Genomic DNA, 21,593 nt, shown 5'->3' with positions numbered 1-21,593 from the left:
AAATTAAATATTGTACTGACCTTGAGCTCATAACGAAGCTACCTAGCGTGATGACTACCTGTGCACTAGGTGTGTACCTCGGTATCGTCTGCATTCTACGCGCTCATAACTACGCACACCAACTGAGCGATTTGCTCCCTCGTTTCTAGTATGCACCTTACCTCGGCAACGTCCATCTCGACAGCTTGACATTTGTCAATGACATAATATTATGAACCTAACGGTTAGTTAACCTTCTTTTCTACAAGAAAACTAGAAAAGAGCTGATAACTTTTAAACGGCTGAACCAATTTTTTTGGATTATCGCTAAGAACACTCTCGATCAAGCCACCTTTCAAACAAAAAAAACTAAATTAAAATTGGTTCATTCGTTTAGGCGCTACGATGCCACAGACAGATACACAGATACACAGATACACACGTCAAACTTATAACACCCCTCTTTTTGGGTCGGGGGTTAATAAACTAAAAAAAAACAAGATGGTACTTAGTGCTATCATCGTCTTGAGTAAGATAAGTCTTATGATGTGTTAGATATGCCTGTTTATTTAGGTCTATGAAGTCTTTTAGCAGTTTAACAATTATAACGTCATATAATTCAACTAGCTGATACCCGCGACTTCGTTCGCTTGGATGTAGGTTTCTTAAAATTCCCGTGGGAACTCTTTGATCTTTCGGGATAAAAAGTAGCCTATGTGCTAATCCAGGGTATAATCTATCTCCATTCTAAATTTTAGCCCAATCCGTCCAGTAGTTTTTGCGTGAAGGAGTAACAAACATACACACACACACACATACAAACTTTCTCCTTTATAATATTAGTGTGATAGTGTGATTCAAATGCCGCGGTAGGTAGGCAGGTACATTCATCACGATAACGAGGCGACATCAGGCAAATAAGTCCAAATAAATCACAGTTCAGAACTGAGACATCGGAGTACGGAATACTTTGTTATATTTGCAAAAAGCAGCAATTTAGAGAGTATGTCGGACGAGATAGAGGGAAAGGTACAATAGCGTGGAGGATGGCAGGTGAGAGGATTGCGGCAATAAGGAAACTGAGCGATGTGTCCCGGCGGGCGGGCGGGCGGCGCGGCGCGGCGGCTACGCGACAGGTACTCGCTTTCATTGTTTTGTAGGGAATTGTTACGCAACTCTGGTAAACATCTATTTTTATTATTTTATTTTTATAAAAACTAGTTTTCCATAATTATTCGGCGCTAAACGCCCACGGGCCGGCCGCGAGGCGCGAGGCGCGAGGCGCGAGGCGCGAGGCGCGAGGCGCGAGGCGCAAGGCTCTCCCGCGGGAGGAGACTCCATAATGAGGTTAATGAGATATAATTTTTCGTGCAACTGAAATTTTAATTAAATTGGTAACGAGCGTGGTTAAAGTTACCTGAGTTTCAATATTTTATTTCGGTACATTATAATATCTACCTCCGCCATTCTCTCAGCGAAGCTCGACCTCGGGTCGCTCCTACGAGCACATCTTGTCCTCGATCGCGTAACACTAAGCTCTCGCCCGCGGCTTCACTCACTTGTTGTTACGGATTGAATTTTACCAAAGAGCAGTATTTAAATCTGACTGTACGCTATACGAGTACCGTGATAATGTATGGGACAAGACGTCCGCCCGAGGTCGGGGGTTCGATCCCGGACACGCACCTCAACTTTTTAGAGTGGAGCGAGCGATCTGACTCGCTTTAACGGTGAAGCAGTCGTGACGAAACCTGCGTGCACGAGAGTTCTCCATACTGTCCTCGAAGGTGCGTAAATTCTGGCGAGCTGAACTTCACCAGCGTGGTAGACTACCTGTGACCCATTGACCTCATTGATGGGTTGATCATAAATTATAATGATGATTTTGTGCTTTAGGTAGTGTTTAGGCAAAGACCAACTTGTAATGAAGAATTTTATGTACCAGAGCGGAAGACTTCCGTCTAATAGCTTTTCACTTGCAGGGCCAGTGACTTCCGGAATTGCTAAAAGATCAAATTCATTATTTTCAAATTTTCCTCAACAATATTTAGGCAAATCAAATCGACAGCTCTGATCGCTCGATCGCTGTGAGCTGGAAAATAAGCAATTACATTACAACTTGGAATCTTTGTTGCGAATATTTTTTAATACATGTGACTGGAATTGTATTTAAGCATTTTTAGATACGTAATAAATTGATAAAATGAATACGAAAAATCACTTTTTATATTACGATAGGTAACTAGGTCTACACAGGTTGTGTTTTTATTGGCAACAGACCAAAAGTTATTTGACGAGAGATCAATGTGTTTGGTGTAAAATTATACCCCGCTCGGGATCATCCCGCATTTCGCCAGTCACAGCACAGTTACAGCACAGTTACAGCATTATTGCAATGAACTTCCAGACTAAATTAGTCTAGATTCTGACAGCATTTTTCACGGTTTCCGCTCTGTCTGATGTCGGTTTTGTCGTTTGCGACGAAAACTGCCAACTGGGCTGCGAAAAGCTTTTTTTTTTTATTTTTTATTATTCAGATGCAAGTTAGCCATTATGAAAAAAAAAACACTGCAAGTGTGGAGAGATCACGCAGAGATGGTGACGTCACGGCCACAATGCACTTGCACCAGTTCTGCTGCTGCAAGGTGTCAGCTGTGTCTCCCAGCCAGCCGTAGAGATTCACATTAGAACAAAATAAATTTTAGAATAAAAGTAGAGTTCTAACTAAACTAGTGTTGCTCGATATAACTAACGAGCCCATCTTTACGAACTCTGGAAAATAATTAGCAAGTTCTGACAAATTAAGTAAACTACGAAATACTGTGATGCCATCGAAGAAAACATAAAGGAGTCTGAAGTCAGAGCTCTAAAATGTTATTATTATTATTTTAATAAAGAACATTGTGAACGCTAATATCAGTAAATAGCTTGGGCTTGTATAATAAGGTTTTGGGCTCGGCGGGCCGCCGCGGGCCGCCGCTATTCTGCATACAATTTTGGGCGATACTAAAATTAATAAATCTAACTCACAATTCATAAGAACAATTTTTATATTTCATCATCATCATGATCATCTGAATCATGAACAGATAGATGCCCACAGCTGGAGAGTGGAGACAGATCACTTGTAGGCACTTCCGCACGTCACAGTGTTGCGCCGCCGCCACACAGCGGCTCCCCGCGACTCGTGTGTCGCGGTCACTGATCAGTCCAACGTTACGCTTTCCGGTGTGAGGTATCCATTCTAGCTCCTTAGAACCACCTTGGACATTGCAACTTCACCTTTGCAACCCGGTGAGCTATGTCGGGTTAGATTTGATCACGTGAGAAACTCTAAGCGCAGCTCTCTCCGCCTTTGATTTAGCTTGAGCGACGCGGACGTACGAGTCGCGAACTTTATTACTATGTACTTGGTATCTTTGAGGCGTGGAACGTCGCCGCGTCCTTGCAGACCCCAACCGAGGCAGTGAACAATAGCGTAACTCTATAACGGAGTTAAAGTGAATCTGAACAATAGTGAACGCACCTACGTATTTAATAATGTCGTGATTCACCTCCGCGAGTGTATCGCCGAGCGTGGCGGGCTCCACACTCCACACACAGTTCCACAATAGAAGCCGCACTGCACTTCTCCAAGGCTCTGACTTCTTATTGGCTACGCGTAGGTATATACTAACATTTTAACAGAATAACTGAACATTAATAAATCTTTGGAAAATGTTGAATGCTACGAATGTTTATTGTAACGTTTAAAACTGCCCAACTCTCCTGTCGTAGATGGCGAGCAGGGCCGGCCTCTTCAGCTCGGGCCCATACGTTAGCGCCACCACCAGGTACGTGGTGATGGTGGCGAATATCTGAAAGCATATTGTTATCATATAGTGAGCATCATCATGGTCGCTGCCGAACATTCTATCGCGACATAATTGAGAGTACGGATTTCCTCAACTCTTGCGACGCTTTCCTTCGCAGAGCGTTTAATTAATGAAAATACTAAAATGATAAGCTGCCATGTTTTTATAGAAAACTTTGAGATACCTGATTTGAATCTGACGGCTTCGAGAGTCGTTAATTAAACTGAAATTGCGAAGTAACATAAAGGTGCTTTACAATAATGAAGTTCAGAGAGAGGGGGACGAGGAGGGAATTGTTTTATTCCCTCGCGGAGCTTCAGGCTGCAGCAGTTGTTCGCCATGGCTGATGGCTCCCTGTCTTTAGCTACAGCCTTGACATCGAGAGTCTCACTCTTTTGAGATGATTAAATCGATTCCAGGTGTCGGTTGGTCGACCGGAGCTTCGACCGGCAGGTTGCCATCGGAACGCCACTTGAGCAGCGTCTCCCTCGGCTCTTTGTAGAATATGCCCCAACGCAATCAGGAATAAAAACTCGTGGGAACGTGCAATCGAATCCCATACAAGCAATTAGCTGAAATATGAGGATGGAACTCCTTCGCTTTCTTCTCTGTAAGTGAGTCTTACAGTAACGGTGGTCGATCTCTGGAGAGTGCACATGCCTAGCGGCGAGTACGTGGGTTTGTTCAGGCGGAGGAGCCGCAGGAACAGGTGCAGCTCGTCGGTGACGCGCGCGTCGTCTGTGCAGCAGAACTTCACGCTGGTCACCAGGAAGTGGGTTCGTTGTATCTGTGAGTTCAAGCAAATTAACTCATTTATTCCATGTTCCACTTTTAATATGGATACCTTCAAATCGAGAGTGATAAGGCATCTTCTAAGGGAGCGCTCCATCTTGGGCTGCATCATCACTTGCCAGCAGGTACATCACAAGTGGGCACGATGCGTCAAGGCTCTACCACCGATTTAGCATTATAGGGTCTGCAGAAACTCAGCAGTTACTTTGTATTTTTAAAAGTCATCATGTCTAATAATAACTATGTAAGAATATCGATCATGTAATAATTATGTCGTGGGCAGCTAAAAGCAAAACTGGTTGATACCATGAAATTTTATCATTACAAAAAAACTATAATAGAACTGAACGAATTATGTGCTCGACGATCTTGATCGTCTACTGGAGGAGATCGCTAGGATTCGGCGACCTTATCGCTATAAGGCCGCCAAATTGTACCTACCTGCTATATTTTGATGTGCTTTGTATGGTGTTTTTCTGCACTAATTTTGTGGTATACAATAAAAGTATATTCATTTATTCATTCATGATCTGTAGTAGTAGTACCTCTACGTGTGTGTTGTGGAATGGCTCGACGATGACGATCAGGTTGGTCAGGAACAGCGCGCAGTGCACAAGCGGCGTCGTCAGGGAACTGTAGTAGTAGTACCTCTACGTGTGTGTTGTGGAATGGCTCGACGAGGACGATCAGGTTGGTCAGGAACAGCGCGCAGTGCACAAGCGGCGTCGTCAGGGAACTGTAGTAGTAGTACCTCTACGTGTGTGTTGTGGAATGGCTCGACGATGACGATCAGGTTGGTCAGGAACAGCGCGCAGTGCACAAGCGGCGTCGTCAGGGAACTGTAGTAGTAGTACCTCTACGTGTGTGTTGTGGAATGGCTCGACGATGACGATCAGGTTGGTCAGGAACAGCGCGCAGTGCACAAGCGGCGTCGTCAGGGAACTGTAGTAGTAGTACCTCTACGTGTGTGTTGTGGAATGGCTCGACGATGACGATCAGGTTGGTCAGGAACAGCGCGCAGTGCACAAGCGGCGTCGTCAGGGAACTGTAGTAGTAGTACCTCTACGTGTGTGTTGTGGAATGGCTCGACGATGACGATCAGGTTGGTCAGGAACAGCGCGCAGTGCACAAGCGGCGTCGTCAGGGAACTGTAGTAGTAGTACCTCTACGTGTGTGTTGTGGAATGGCTCGACGATGACGATCAGGTTGGTCAGGAACAGCGCGCAGTGCACAAGCGGCGTCGTCAGGGAACTGTAGTAGTAGTACCTCTACGTGTGTGTTGTGGAATGGCTCGACGATGACGATCAGGTTGGTCAGGAACAGCGCGCAGTGCACAAGCGGTGTCGTCAGGGAACTGTAGTAGTAGTACCTCTACGTGTGTGTTGTGGAATGGCTCGACGATGACGATCAGGTTGGTCAGGAACAGCGCGCAGTGCACAAGCGGTGTCGTCAGGGAACTGTAGTAGTAGTACCTCTACGTGTGTGTTGTGGAATGGCTCGACGATGACGATCAGGTTGGTCAGGAACAGCGCGCAGTGCACAAGCGGTGTCGTCAGGGAACTGTAGTAGTAGTACCTCTACGTGTGTGTTGTGGAATGGCTCGACGATGACGATCAGGTTGGTCAGGAACAGCGCGCAGTGCACAAGCGGCGTCGTCAGGGAACTGTAGTAGTAGTACCTCTACGTGTGTGTTGTGGAATGGCTCGACGATGACGATCAGGTTGGTCAGGAACAGCGCGCAGTGCACAAGCGGTGTCGTCAGGGAACTGTAGTAGTAGTACCTCTACGTGTGTGTTGTGGAATGGCTCGACGATGACGATCAGGTTGGTCAGGAACAGCGCGCAGTGCACAAGCGGCGTCGTCAGGGAACTGTAGTAGTAGTACCTCTACGTGTGTGTTGTGGAATGGCTCGACGATGACGATCAGGTTGGTCAGGAACAGCGCGCAGTGCACAAGCGGCGTCGTCAGGGAACTGTAGTAGTAGTACCTCTACGTGTGTGTTGTGGAATGGCTCGACGAGGACGATCAGGTTGGTCAGGAACAGCGCGCAGTGCACAAGCGGCGTCGTCAGGGAACTGTAGTAGTAGTACCTCTACGTGTGTGTTGTGGAATGGCTCGACGATGACGATCAGGTTGGTCAGGAACAGCGCGCAGTGCACAAGCGGCGTCGTCAGGGAACTGTAGTAGTAGTACCTCTACGTGTGTGTTGTGGAATGGCTCGACGATGACGATCAGGTTGGTCAGGAACAGCGCGCAGTGCACAAGCGGCGTCGTCAGGGAACTGTAGTAGTAGTACCTCTACGTGTGTGTTGTGGAATGGCTCGACGATGACGATCAGGTTGGTCAGGAACAGCGCGCAGTACACCAGCGGCATCGTCAGGAAACTGAGTGCCAATTCTGTTTTAATACTAAATTTTAATCGTTATATCAGTTAATAACTAAACTGCAGTAGTACCTACTTATACCCAATAACGTAATTCGTTATTTTACTATTTCTTTTTTTGAATAGGAAGTGGGGTATTAATTCCTGACTTCCTAAAAATGAGAATCTTTAGGCGGTAAGAATTTTGTTCTAGAAGATTATAACTTGCTAGAATATTATTGTATCTCAGTCTCGTACAAAAAGTAAAATGTGTCAGCACAGCACCAATTGTGAAAGTTTATTTAAAAAGTCTTTCCGTTTCTATTTCGGTGAATAAATAAATGTGATTTCTGGTCTAGTAAGCAGATGAGAGTTTTGGGCTCATGTTCTTTCAGTTCGCCCAGATTTTACAAAGAGTTAAAACGAGACTGTTTTTGCCTCGTTTCAAATTGAAGTAAAGTTAGCGCTGCTCAGATCCCAGCGCAGCTGGAAAAACGTTCTTACGTTGGTTCATTAAGTAGCCACTAGCCAGCCTACTCACTTCGTTGTTCAGCGAGACAGTTGAGTTGTGTTCACAGTTATCGCGGGCGCAGTTCCGTGCTGGCACGAGGCTTACAGTGAGTATACAAGACTCGCTATAAGTTCTGTTATATCGAAACAAAAATCCTACGAGCTAGAGAAATTAAAATGTATGCAATGAAAATGAATACTATCAATCAGCAGCCCCCACAGGATGATTTCGTACAAGATGATCCCCAGCCGCAGCGAGAACAGAACCAGCATGGCTGTGAGGTAGAGCCCGTCGGCTTCGGTCGCGTCTCGCACCATGCTGCACACGGCGGCGTAGCACTCGGCGTAGCGGCGGATGGTGTGCGCGTTTAGTTCGTATTTACTTTCTGAATTCGCTGCGAAGGATACGCACCAAACAAGATTCTTTACTAAATAAGTGTTATCATCGATACTGCGATTACTTATGTACAAATGACTAAGTGATAGTAATTTGAATTTTGAAACTGCTAGTGCAGTCAGCACTAGCAGTTGCTCTTGCTGGTTCTTCTCGGGGGAGAGGACATTCTGAACCGATAGTACATTTACATGGCGATGCACTGCACTTGGCTTATTGTAATCTATTCTATTTTAATAGTCCAATGCTGGCGATGACAAACTATCCTGCCACCACTCGGACGAGGCTCGCTATGAGAGGTTTAACAGTAACAGTACGCGTTAGTGTGCTTACTATGGTTACTTGCGGACGCCGCGTCCTGCCACGCCACTCTCGGTACTCTGTGGACAGGAGCGGCTTTTCTCTCGAACGTACTCGTAGAACCTAGAAGTAATAAAGAAATGCAATGAAACTCATCATCTAATTCAAAAGGACTTGCAGAAGTTTAGAAGATAGAAGAAGTAATATATCTTACTGTACGAGTATAGGTCGGGCGCGAGGAGCTCCAGGCCGTCGTTGAGGGCGGCCAGGCTGCGCGCCGCGCGCCGCGCGCTCAGCACGATCTGCAGCACCGTCAGGCTCTCCGCGTAGTCCGCGAACAGCAGTGCACATTGATGCATCGTTATGAACACTGCAACATCATCATGAACGCACGTGTATGTGCCAAAACCCAGCAGCGCGGCGCCATCGACTCATCCGATGCGCACACAGACAAACGGTAACTTTTCCGCAATGATACGTCATCCAAATCAGAGCGAAATTCTCTTGGATTAGTTTGTGCAGGAAGGGCATTGAGCATCGAATCAGTTGTAGATTCTTTTGATGGTTCAAAATGACTTATGACTCACCGATTCAGTGGTAAATTATTTGACGATTCAAAAGTACTGTAAAAGTTTATTTGAATAAAAATCTATTCTATTCTATTATAAAATTTATTTGAATAAAAAATGGGGGGGGGGGGTCTGATGCTGAGGCGTTTTCCGATGCGAGGTCACCATTTCAGCACCTTCAAACCGAAATGTCTACCCGTTTTTCGAACTATGTATTGGGCTCCACTTATTGGTACTTCAGCTTTAGGTATATCTCCTCGAGCTATCTCGGTTACTCCGGTTCTTTCACGAATCTCAAACTCCTCGCTTTCTTAAATAATAGGTACCCTAAAGTAGACAAAAAATAGTTCGACTTGCCGTTTTCTAAGTTCCGCTCGTCGATGAGCCCGTCGACGACGCGCACGAGCACGCACGCGGCGAAGGATGCCAGCACGAGGACAATAGCTTTCTTTCGTTCCCTCCTCTTAGAACTGTGAGGCAACTTCATTTCGATCTTAAATCAAATTATTAATATTGGTAGAATAAGGTAAAATCCAAAAAAACATGATCTTCTTTGGAGGAGTTTAGTATTGAAAACGAGCGAGCTTCCATTATTCTTCTTCTCTGTCGGTACGCTCTTATCAGAGCGGTTACGTTTGTCATTGTGATGGCGTAACTATCGTCTTCAATGCAGACAAGTGCACTCGCACAAGGGGACTCGCCTGTCGGAGCAGCTCCCGCGCGCCGGCCAGCCGCCGCAGCCGGCGCGGCGCGGTGGCCGCCCCCAGCAGCAGCAGCAGCGCGGCCAGCAGCCGGCCCGCGCTGCGCATGTAGTCCAGCGCCAGCCAGGGGCCCTCGTACATGAGCAGGTTGCATGTCGTGCACTCGCACAAGGGGACTCGCCTGTCGGAGCAGCTCCCGCGCGCCGGCCAGCCGCCGCAGCCGGCGCGGCGCGGTGGCCGCCCCCAGCAGCAGCAGCAGCGCGGCCAGCAGCCGGCCCGCGCTGCGCATGTAGTCCAGCGCCAGCCAGGGGCCCTCGTACATGAGCAGGTTGCATGTCGTGCACTCGCACAAGGGGACTCGCCTGTCGGAGCAGCTCCCGCGCGCCGGCCAGCCGCCGCAGCCGGCGCGGCGCGGTGGCCGCCCCCAGCAGCAGCAGCAGCGCGGCCAGCAGCCGGCCCGCGCTGCGCATGTAGTCCAGCGCCAGCCACGGGCCCTCGTACATGAGCAGGTTGCATGTCGTGCACTCGCACAAGGGGACTCGCCTGTCGGAGCAGCTCCCGCGCGCCGGCCAGCCGCCGCAGCCGGCGCGGCGCGGTGGCTGCGCCGGCCAGCCGCCGCAGCCGGCGCGGCGCGGGGGCCGCCCCCAGCAGCAGCAGCAGCGCGGCCAGCAGCCGGCCCGCGCTGCGCATGTAGTCCAGCGCCAGCCACGGGCCCTCGTACATGAGCAGGTTGCATGTCGTGCACTCGCACAAGGGGACTCGCCTGTCGGAGCAGCTCCCGCGCGCCGGCCAGCCGCCGCAGCCGGCGCGGCGCGGTGGCCGCCCCCAGCAGCAGCAGCAGCGCGGCCAGCAGCCGGCCCGCGCTGCGCATGTAGTCCAGCGCCAGCCACGGGCCCTCGTACATGAGCAGGTTGCATGTCGTGCACTCGCACAAGGGGACTCGCCTGTCGGAGCAGCTCCCGCGCGCCGGCCAGCCGCCGCAGCCGGCGCGGCGCGGTGGCCGCCCCCAGCAGCAGCAGCAGCGCGGCCAGCAGCCGGCCCGCGCTGCGCATGTAGTCCAGCGCCAGCCACGGGCCCTCGTACATGAGCAGGTTGCATGTCGTGCGCCCGAACAGGTACCCACCTCCGAACATCAATATGTAAGTATCGACTTTTAAACTCTCTCAAAATTAAAAAAAAACAGGTCGGAGAACTAGTGTCTCTTGCGCTATGCTTGATCTTAAATATATATCCCTAAAATGGAATACACATCGGTGTAGTGGAAACAAATAAAAACGCTTATTTTGTAGCTAGTGTCACACATCACCTTATCCCTAAGCGTGGGTTATCTCAACGCTTCCTCCACTTGAGCATGAAAGCCAGAGTCCCTCACGCAGAAGAAGCTTCGTAATGAACTGTGTGTCGTGTGCACAACCCGCAGGAAGGTTTCAGCTCAGCGTAACGCTGTGGTAGCCCTTTCAGTCGCAGTTGAGGTTTTGAGTTCGAGTCTCGGATTTCTCTTGAGAAATTCTCAATTCCGTAGCTTGCAAGTAACCGGTTTGAATGAGAAAGAATTCTCTCAGAATGAGAAAGGTGTAGGCTAGGTTTTAGGTCTTGCCTCGCTACTTTTGGCTTCATACACGTTTGCTATGGAGAGCTTTCAGACACACAGGGTTCTTTACGATGTTTTCCTTTATCGTTGAAGCATGAGCATTTACTTATGGCAGTCGTCAGCACCCCGCTGTAGAGCAGCAGCCCCCGCGACGCGCGGCACTCCCCGTCCCGCTCCCACACGCACGGCGCCGCGCCCGCCGCGCGCGACAGCCGCAGCACTGCGCCCAGCACGCCGCGATTCATACTCTTTAAGTGCTGAGAACAGATTGCATATATAAGAAGACTGACGACTGACTGCTATGGACTGATATATTAACGCACAGACTGCACCGCTGGAGTTGTACAAACTTGTGATATTTTCTTTATGACGTAGGGGCTCGTAACGGACGAATGTTTAGAAACTCGAGTTTATTATGTTTAGAAATTGAGACAGCTAAACATTTCGCGGACAACAGCATGGCATGCGCGTTGTGAATTCGTATATAGCGTTTTGTGTTTTGAGAGTTTTGCCCTTAGTTGGAAGCGAGCTAACCTAAAATTGTGAATAATTAATACAATAAATAATTATACAGAATAAACCAAAATCTTTGTTGCCATTTTCAAAAACAAAATTGTGAATGTACCAATCGCCACACACGTGTTCTCACTGGGTTACGTAGGTAGTCATTACTTACGGACTGACGATCGACCGATATAAATACAAACACTGCTTTTTGATACGATCTCAAATAATGGTTATGTGCCTTTGAGGAAATGTTATTAATTCAAATTATTCAATATTGTGTACACGATAAACATATAGGTAAAGGTAATCACTCAATTATTAACACAGCTAATATTCTTTTTTTAACTGCATACTTAATAACAGGCAAAAATAAGAGTTTTACTTTTCTTCACTGCGTCCACTGCGTCATACTAACTCAATCATTATATTATTTTTCCAAAATATTATAGCAATTCGACATGACGGGAAAGATATTAGGCGTAAATACAACGGACTGCTTTACTACTGACTTGCTCTCGGGCAGACCGAGGATGTCGGACGTGCGGCGCTAAGCGCGGAGGCAGTTGGCAGTGGACCAACGTGTCGGAAGTGGAGCAGCTACAGTGCACACGCGGCACGTGCACGGATCGCGGACGCCGAGGAACATCCAATGAAGCTCATCTCGTTAACGATTCTCCTTCTTATCGAATCACGGAAATATGAACGCTCTATTTCATTTTCTCGTTAATTCCTAACGAACTCGTTCTGTAAAGGCTGACTGAAATGTGAATATTATATTTGGAAGGAAAATATCAGATAACTTGGAGAGAAACTAACTTTGCCCTTGCCTTTTTAAGCCCATACTATTCATTATTAATATTATAAATTCAATAGTGTCTATCTGTCCGTCACATTTTCGTCGCCCATCTTCTCGAACTGCTCTGCGACATCCCGGACACGATCACAGGTAATAAATAAATCTACATAAAAGGAAAAGCTGATCTATCGACGCACAGTTCAAATTACTGGACGGATCGGACTGAAATATTTTGGCATGCAGATAGCTATTACGATGAAGACATCCATCCGCTAAGAAAGGAATTTTGAAAATTCAACCCCAGGGGGTAAAATAGGGGCTTAAAATTTGGGTAGTCCATGCGAATAAAGTTACGGGCATAAGCTAGTATTCAAATAAACGGACAAACTGACCGACTGACATAATAATATTCTATTTACTAAATAAATGAGTTCAAAGTTTGTAGAAAATGTGTGAAAATTTAAACTCTACGTGAAAACAACAGCTGTCCAGAAACCATTACCGTGTTTGCAAAAACTTGCACGTTCACCACAGTGCGCACTCCGCACTCCGCAGTGCGCACTCCGCACTCCGCAGTGCGCACTCCGCACTCCGCAGTGCGCACTCCGCACTCCGCAGTGCGCACTCCGCACTCCGCAGTGCGAGCACACCCCGCACCGACACTATCAACATTTTAACACAAACATTTATCACAACGTTTCAAAATAGCATTAAGTATAAGTAATTTTCGCGAGGAAGTGAAATTTACGGCAAATAATATTTTGAGAAAAATTTTCTTTACACAATGTGGATGAGAAATGATCCTATCTGTTGGTATCAGATAACCGAGTACAATGGAATTGAGTTTTACCTACTGACACTAACGCGTGAAGTATAACACCCTCCAGCCGCCAGCGCGCCGCTCGACCCTCGTCAAATACCGAGTTAACTACTTATTTACTAAAACACTTAAAACATTATTGAATTTAGACGAAAGGTTCTGGGTAGCAATTCTGTAGTACACGCACTATCTAAACTGCACTGCCAGACCTAAGATTGATGTTCTCCTTCTTAGTAAAGAGCATGGTGAAGAGTACAGGCACAGGTACGGCGCTGTGTTTTGACCTACCTATTTAGTTTAGTGATTGCGTACAACAGATTGTCTAACTGAACTATCAATCATATGTAACTAATTTTATTTGTCAGATAAACATTGAAATACTTATTTATACCTATTGCAATTCAGATACTAAACAATATTTGAATTTTTAAAAATTCTTCAGTGAGGGCAAGATACATCTAAGACAACCACACTACAATCACCGCCACGCACAATTGTTATTAGTTGGCGAATAAAAATATTTCTTAAGACTGAATACGATTCCATCTCAAAGTTTTAGATAAACCAAATCTAATATTCACTTATACACACACAAACCTTATAACTAACTAACTCTTCAACGAGCAAGTCGGGTGGAATCCTGACAATCCTTTCCTGGAGGTGGCCGTTATAGAAAACCGTAGGTACCTACACGCCAAATCTCAAATTAGTCTCAAATAATTTTAACAGGGCTCTCTCCGTCACTCGTTTCATACCATTTCATACAATCGTAGTTCCAATTTCATTTGAATACTAAGCAACCAAAGTCCATGAAATTTTGCAGACATATTCTAGAAACTAATATCTGTGTCTGTGGTGTTTTAGATTTTTCTAAAAATATGTAGTTTTAAAATTACAGGGGCTCAAAGATTTGTATGAAAATTTTAAGACCGCGTAACTTTGAAACCGAATATTTTAACAGAAATCTGATTAGATTAGTTATTTGAGCGCGGCGGAGTCGGGTGACGGGTCGCTGATCTAGCGGGGAATGGAACCCCCTCATATCACGATATCTATTCTGCAAATAAGATCTCTTTGTGATGGTAAGCAGTAGGGCTAGTACTGTGGGCTAGTACTGTGGGCTAGTACTGTGGACTAGTACTGTGGGCTAGTACTGTTGGCTAGTACTGTGGGCTAGTACTGTGGGCTAGTACTGTGGGCTAGTACTGTGGGCTAGTACTGTGGGCTAGTACGACTCGCCAACGTTGATAGAACATCGAAACACTATAAACACAAAGTAAAATGAATCCAAAAATATTTTTTTTTGAAATCTAAGCTTTGAAATCGTTCAAATATCATCAGCGCGCGTCCCGACGACGACACGCGGGGGTGGTTAGTCTGGTGACTGGTTCAGCCGTGTAAACTTGATTCGCTGCCTACAGCCTGAAACTGTAAAATCAATGTAGAAACTTTTGCTTGGAAACAAACAAAAGTTCTCAATTCATCTTTTTTTTTTTATTGAATAAATGAAGAAATGTATCCGTATTCAATGCCCTGTAGTGCTTGCTCTTCACAAACTTGCGGTATCGACTATAACGTAATAGTACTGTCGGTATTCTATGTGAAGAACTTTTGAGGTAACAATATCAAAGTTCCGTTCCTCCTTTGTGCTCGGTTGCAGAAGTTTTGCTTCGACGGCATTCAATTCGTTTCTTTCCTCTAATGAGTGTAGAGAGCCGGAAACAGGGTGCACGCCTCATTAGTGGTGGCCGGTTACTGAAACTAAACTTTCTTTAACTACACTTTGCACTTAGACTCCTGAAAAGTAACGTTTTCAACGTAAGTGATTTTTAGGGCGCCTTTTTTTCTGTAAAATACACGAGACTTAAAAGAAAATTCTATTAATATCGGTTAGATTTAGTCATTTTTTTTTTGTAAGACAGACTTACAAATAGGTGTATGGTTGGTGGAAAAGAAAAATGCTGTCGTCAAAGGGCATGCAGATGATGGCGACTGTTAGTCGCTGACTAAATCAAAGCCTAGTCAATGTTAGAGGCCTCTCGAGTCATGTCGACATTGAAGACCTCGCCTATTAAATCCAGCACTTTGAAGGATAGGAAAATACGACTAAATTGACAAAAAACTAACTAAAAAGTAAAAAAATTCAATTTGATAATGGCGCCATACAACCGCCATATGTTTTTTTTTTTCAAAAAATTATACACAATGTCACTCGGCATGATGTAAGGATTCTCACAATACCCCACCCCACACCTCCGTTTAAGCATTGAGAATTTACGGTGGTATAAAGGAACTCACAGACATGCGCCCTGAAAATATTACACTTCTTTTTTGGGCAATCGTGTAAAAGGTTGAAACATGATTTATGATTCGCTGAAAAATTGTTCAGTAGATCGTAAAAGACTCTTCTCTTCATACCTATTTATGAAATGGAAGGTAGAGCTAAATGTAATTGTAGAATTGAATCAGTACTTATGTAATTCTCAAGTCGCGTTACTCTCGCTCCAACAATCCTCTCTATATTAGCGCCGATACACGAAATATAACTCAAGTAATTTTAAAAACGATATACAAAGAATAGTGAATCTTAGTCCGCAGGAATGAGGCTGGTATTGCCTTGTCGCTGAGAACATAAGAAGGATTGGAGTCGCTCGGTGGAATTAATAATAATATATTATGTATGTAAGTAAATATGTATATAATATAATATTATGTATGTAAATATGAGCGGAGGAAGTGTTTTGGGTCGCTGGAGACGGACACAAATACCTGATGTTCGATTTGTTGTGGGGAGACTTAAATAAATATAAATATCTTGCCAGTGATTGGAATATTTTTCATAATTTTTGTTTGTCGTAGCGATTTCCCGGAATCCACATTAACAAAGTGTCTCCACGCATTGCGTCGCATGTCTCCAGCTGGCGCAGTGCTGAGCGCTGAGGTTTTGACTGCATACTAAAATATTCATCATCATCCCATCCGGACCGCTACATCAAATTCCCGCATTGAGTGAGGATTGTCTATGAGCCCGAATGCACCACGCTCCCCAACTGAGGATTGGCGGACTGCACATAATATTTTACAGGATATCATAATTTTCCATTTCAATATGATAATAATATGACGACTTATCAGTGCGCAAATGGCCGTCAACCAGTTGGCTAAGGGTGCCTGCCTACTACAGCGGAGTGGAGATGTGTTTGTCAGACCAGTCACGTTCTTAAAACATGACGATAAAAAATGATCACGCGATCTGTCAATGTCTTCTTATCGATTCACTGATCACGTCTCCGCTCCGCTTCACTCCAGTGGGCAGGCGCCCTAAAGGCGGAAACAAAAACAAAGTCGTTTATCATTCTTTATCACTCGCGATACTATCTCCCCGTGCCATGCGTCTTCCTTTTTTGGCAACATTTGGCCGAGAGCCGTATTATTCATTAAATTGAGGCCAAAAAATAAAGATTATATCCAGTATTTAATAGATTTATGATAGGCATTAAACAACATTAGTAAGATCTATTATACCTACTACCGACAAACTCACAGACGCAGCCGAGCGATCGGCGTGCAGCTCGCCTTGTCCGCGAGACAAAAATCAGAATAGGTACATACGAGTAAATGCGCCATTTATTCTGATTTTTCTCTATAGAAATTTTTTACTTTCTTTCTCTTTCTTTTTCTCTATCTCTCTCTGTTTCGCAGGAAAAACTTTAAATTTTTTTATTTGATTACTTACCTACTTAAAAAAAATTGTACAGGTATAAAATTAAAATTAGCCTTATCTAATGTAAAAATCATCCTGCGTGGAATGGTGCCTTCGACTACTTGACTTATATTATTTGTAAATTGGAAGTAATTATATTGTGCTACATTCAGAAGTTAGCACTCTGGCAGCTGTCTGCTGTCGGCTACGGACGGACACGTCATGCAAGTTCATGTGAGTAGACAACAAGACCTCGCTTCGATTCAGTTATATTGTTCGTTATAAACCATACACTCCTTCATATGTGAAATGTATGATAGCTCACGGCTGTTTAGCCGAAGCGTACAGCTGTATGAGCATCGCTTCAGTGGGTCGCGTGATGAGGCCGCGGCGGCCAGTGCGCGCTGGACGCTGCGGCGCTGCACGCGGTTGGGAAACGCGGGTCAACACATAGTGGCTAGTAATGTGTGTATTGTTTGACCTTTGAACAAAAGACTCATATAATTTAGGTACTATAAACACCGACTTGTCATATATTACTAAACACTTCGTATAATTTATAAGTAATAAGTGTAAATACATGGGGTGCTCGTGTTTGACCGCGACTAACAGCTTTAGAAACTACGGTTCCATTAGTAACTTGTTAAATATTATTATTTTTGATGAAAATGATAAAAAACAAGCTCTAATATTTTTTTTAGAAGAATATTTTTAAGATTGATAGATAGTAACTCTGTTTGTTTGTCTTGTTGTTAGGGAGGTCATATAATATAATTATTATAAATCCGAAAAAGTGCCTGTTTGCTTGCTTGCTGTTTGCACTTTTATGTTTCATACCAAGCAATTTCCTACCAATAGTCTACCTGGAGATCACGTACAACCTACTTTTATTCCGCGAAAACAAAGTGGTCCCGTGGGATTTTTGAAAACCAACCTAGGTATCTATTATGCATAGAGTCGTAGGTAAAAGAAACTCTTCCATATTGGAGCAATAACATCTGTCTACATATTTGTAACATAAAGTCGTGAACGAGAGTGCGTGAGAGAGCGGCGTCAAGTGGTAGCCTTGTTGTCGGCAGGTCGGGGGTTCGAGCCCGGGCCCGCACCTCTAATTTTTCTGAGTGATGTGCGTTTTAAGCAAAATATCACTAGCTTTAACGGTGAAGGAAAACGTCATGAAGAAACCTGCAGGCCTGAGAGTTTCAAGGCGCGTGAAGTCTGCCGATCTGCTCTGGGCCAGCGTGGAAGACTATGGTCTATGGTCTCGTGCTGGGAGGACAGCCGTGCTCAGTAGTGGTCGATCATGATGATGACAATGATGTGCTCAGTAGCGCGACGTTTCGCGTATCGTCAGAGCGCGGCAACAAGTGTGAGGTAGTAATGAACGGAATGGGAGGAATTTCCAATAAAGGTTAATTGAAAAAATTAGCATACTAAACACTTCTCTCTCGCCTGCTCTCACGCTCATTTAGTTTCCGAGCAAAATAGTGAATAGGATTCTACGTAACGATTGTTGCAACTAAACAGAACACAGCTGGTGTTACGCCGTGTTGGCGCAGTGGTTAAGCCGCCTATTCCGGAGGTCTGTGCTTCGATCGCGTTACGTGCGCTTTAAGCAATTAAATATCACTTGCTTTACCGAATGGTGAAGGAAAACATCGTTAAAAAACCTGCACGCCTGGGAATTGTCCATAATGTTGTAAAGGTATGTGCAGTCTATCGATCCACACTTGGCGAGCGTGGCGGCCTATGGCCTAAACCCATCTCATTCTGAGGGAGACTCCTGCTCAATATTGTATAGAGGTGATGGGATGATGATGAAGGCTTTGTCAGACGGACGGGCCAGTGCCCCAACTCAATCATGTGGACCTTGCCTCGTTGAAAAACATCATAAAAGCTGGAGCCGCCCCTCGAGAGAAAATACCTGACGAGCTAAGTCTAATCAGACTTTGTAGTAAAAAGTACGATCCGGAACCAACGAAACGACTTCAATTCAATTCAAATCAAATTTCTTTATTGCGAGTAAACAGTGGAGATGTTACAGAAACAAAAAGGGTACAGCCAAATTCTGCCTATAAGCCTGCAATATACAATGTATATAATGTAATGTATATAATGTATATAACAACTTCAACCGTTTATGGAACCAGCAGTTTTCAACCTCTCTTCTTATAAAAATATTGTTGTACTTCATTTTGAATAAGGAAACGGTTATCCACTAACTGGCTGTATATCTCGCTGTAAGTGACATTTGCACATTGCTCGTGACTTCTGCTCTGCGCCGAATACGGCTCCTACAGAGCTCCTCCGTAGATACGCGCCTGGGACCAAATACGCGCTGTCACAATCAGACGAAGTAATTTACTTTAATATATTATCTTCCTTTAAATAAAATCCCGTAAAGATCGTTAAGAACATTAAAGTCGGAGCTGTGTCTGAGAATTTGGCCACGGGATAAAACCGAACTTGCAAAGTCTAAGTTGCCAAAGTACGATTGGAAACCATGGAGAAAATTCGACCGTCTTTGGTATTAGAAATTTTAAAGTTTGTTTAATAATAATCTTACTTCATTTCGAAAGGACAATTTTTGGTTGGATACCTACTGACTACTACGAACTGGCTGTATATATTGCACAGTGAGCACATTAGTCGTGATTTCTACTCTGCGTACCTACTGCCGCTCATACTCCTGCTCTGTACAAATGCGCTGTCACAACGACGCGAAGCAATTTAGTTTAATATATTATCTTCCTTTTGAGAGTTCCTCGTAAACAAGCTTTATGTTATTTTTGGACGAGCTCGGGAAAGTTGTTATTGCTACGAAATCAATGGAACGGAGGATTTTCTCATAATGTAATCCAATAAATGGCTGTAATCAGCTTACGCCGAGCTTCAGGCGAGGTTCGGGAGCGCGGCCGATGTTCCAATCTTGTGGGACTTAAGTGGAGTTTCCTTCCATCTTATAGTTTCAGTCTTCTGGTATTGATAGAAACATAAACGACTAACTAAGCGCTGATAGCCGAGTGGTGGACGTCAACCCTCTGTTCGGGAAGTCAATCCCGGGCAGATACTAACCTCTAAAGTTTTAAGCACAGAATTCTTAATTTGGGATTTCTGTTTGCTAATAACGGCAAAGGAAAATATCGTGGGAATCTTGTATACCTCAGACTTTGCTTTAACGTTCTCAAAGGTGTGAGAAGTCTGCCAATCTATACTGGGCCAGCGTCGTAGACTAAGGCCTAAGCTTTTCTCATTCAGAGAGGCGACCCGTGGTCAGTAGTTAGCCGGCGATTAGGTGATCATGATGACAAGTGATATGCAGGACTAACATATCCTAAAATAAAAAGAAAGCTCACTCTCTAAAATGTTTTACGTATAAATGAATATGCAGTTGGTGCCCGAAGCTAGCATGCCGCCCCGGTTTAGCTGCAACTCAACAGTTTTATTAACTATGTATATAATAAACCCGTTCGTGAGTCTCATACAGTGCAGCATTTATATTATATTGTACAAAATTTAGCAGCAACAAGGCGCCACCCGTCAACATATTATATTTACTGTACAGTATACTGTAATAAACTCAAAGAATTTGCAGTAAATTCACTGAAGCAGCCGGCGAGTGCAACAGATAACTTGCTGCGATGTATCAGCGAAACTAACTTGAGCGCGCTAACTTAGCGGAAAGTAGGAAACTCTGTCAATTAATTTGAATTTGTAATTGCTTCTAAAAGTGTTTCTGGTCCATACCAGTTACATTCATCTTTCTTCATGGAGATGAAACGAGTAAGTATATTAGTTTCATACAAGAGATTCCAATTCTTATCCGCTTAGATTTTTTTTTATTTTAAAAGGCTTTTTAATATTTAGTTTGAATTGTTTGTATGCTGTGTTGCTGCTACAATTGTTATCTGAATTGTTCGTTCTAATTATATTATGTTGCAGACACTTGTGAGCTTAATGTAGGTACCTATTAAGAAGGAGTGGATAAAATAAATGCGTCCGTTACGTCGATCCGTCCGTTACGTTGCGACGTGATTGAAGGACAAATCAATAAATTAATAAATGAACAAACAAACACGCTTTGGCATTTATATGTAGGTAGCGATTTATTCCATTAAAGAACTTGAAAAGCTCTGGCATTACGAAAGTAGTCTTTTTTAACCCCCGACCCAAAAAGAGGGGTGTTATAAGTTTGACGTGTGTATCTGTGTGTCTGTGTATCTGTGTATCTGTGTATCTGTCTATGGCATCATAGCGCCTAAACGAATGAACCGATTTTAATTTAGTTTTTTTTGTTTGAAAGGTGGCTTGATCGAGAGTGTTCTTAACTATAATTCAAGAAAATCGGTTCAGCCGTTTGAAAGTTATCAGCTCTTTTCTAGTTACTGTAACCTTCACTTGTCGGGGGTGTTATAAATTTTTAATTTACACTTGTTACTTTTAACTTATTGAAGTTTATCTAGTTTACCACTGAAATACTCGTACCGACCCGAGGCGCGCAGCTACTAGCGAGGGGTCCCCTGCGTTTATTTATTCACAAACATTTTCAACGTCAAAGATGGATAAGTTAAAGCTTATTTTATAAACTAGATTTAAGGAGTAAATAAAACTACGTAGTATTTTGTCATTCCGAGTTTATTAGGTTCGAAATGATAGCGAGACTTTTTCGCGAGAATAACACACGAAACAATGAAATCGGGGAGATATTATGTCTC

The 21,593-nt window shown here is 44.4% G+C and overlaps 1 long non-coding RNA gene across 1 annotated transcript; it reads right to left on the bottom strand.

Annotated features, from left to right (window-relative positions):
* Positions 1-1,740: 1,740 nt before the first annotated feature.
* On the bottom strand, positions 1,741-20,180 carry LOC123872389. Its single transcript, XR_006797471.1, has 3 exons — positions 20,059-20,180; positions 17,875-17,876; positions 1,741-1,754 (listed from the first exon to the last, which is right to left on the bottom strand). It is a non-coding gene; the product is annotated as an uncharacterized LOC123872389 (long non-coding RNA).
* Positions 20,181-21,593: the final 1,413 nt, after the last annotated feature.

The sequence above is a fragment of the Maniola jurtina genome, chromosome 15, assembly GCF_905333055.1.
Source record: "Maniola jurtina chromosome 15, ilManJurt1.1, whole genome shotgun sequence".
Lineage (NCBI taxonomy): Eukaryota > Metazoa > Arthropoda > Insecta > Lepidoptera > Nymphalidae > Maniola > Maniola jurtina.
Note: the sequence above shows the minus strand (reverse complement) of the source record. Positions and strands in the feature narration are given on the sequence as shown.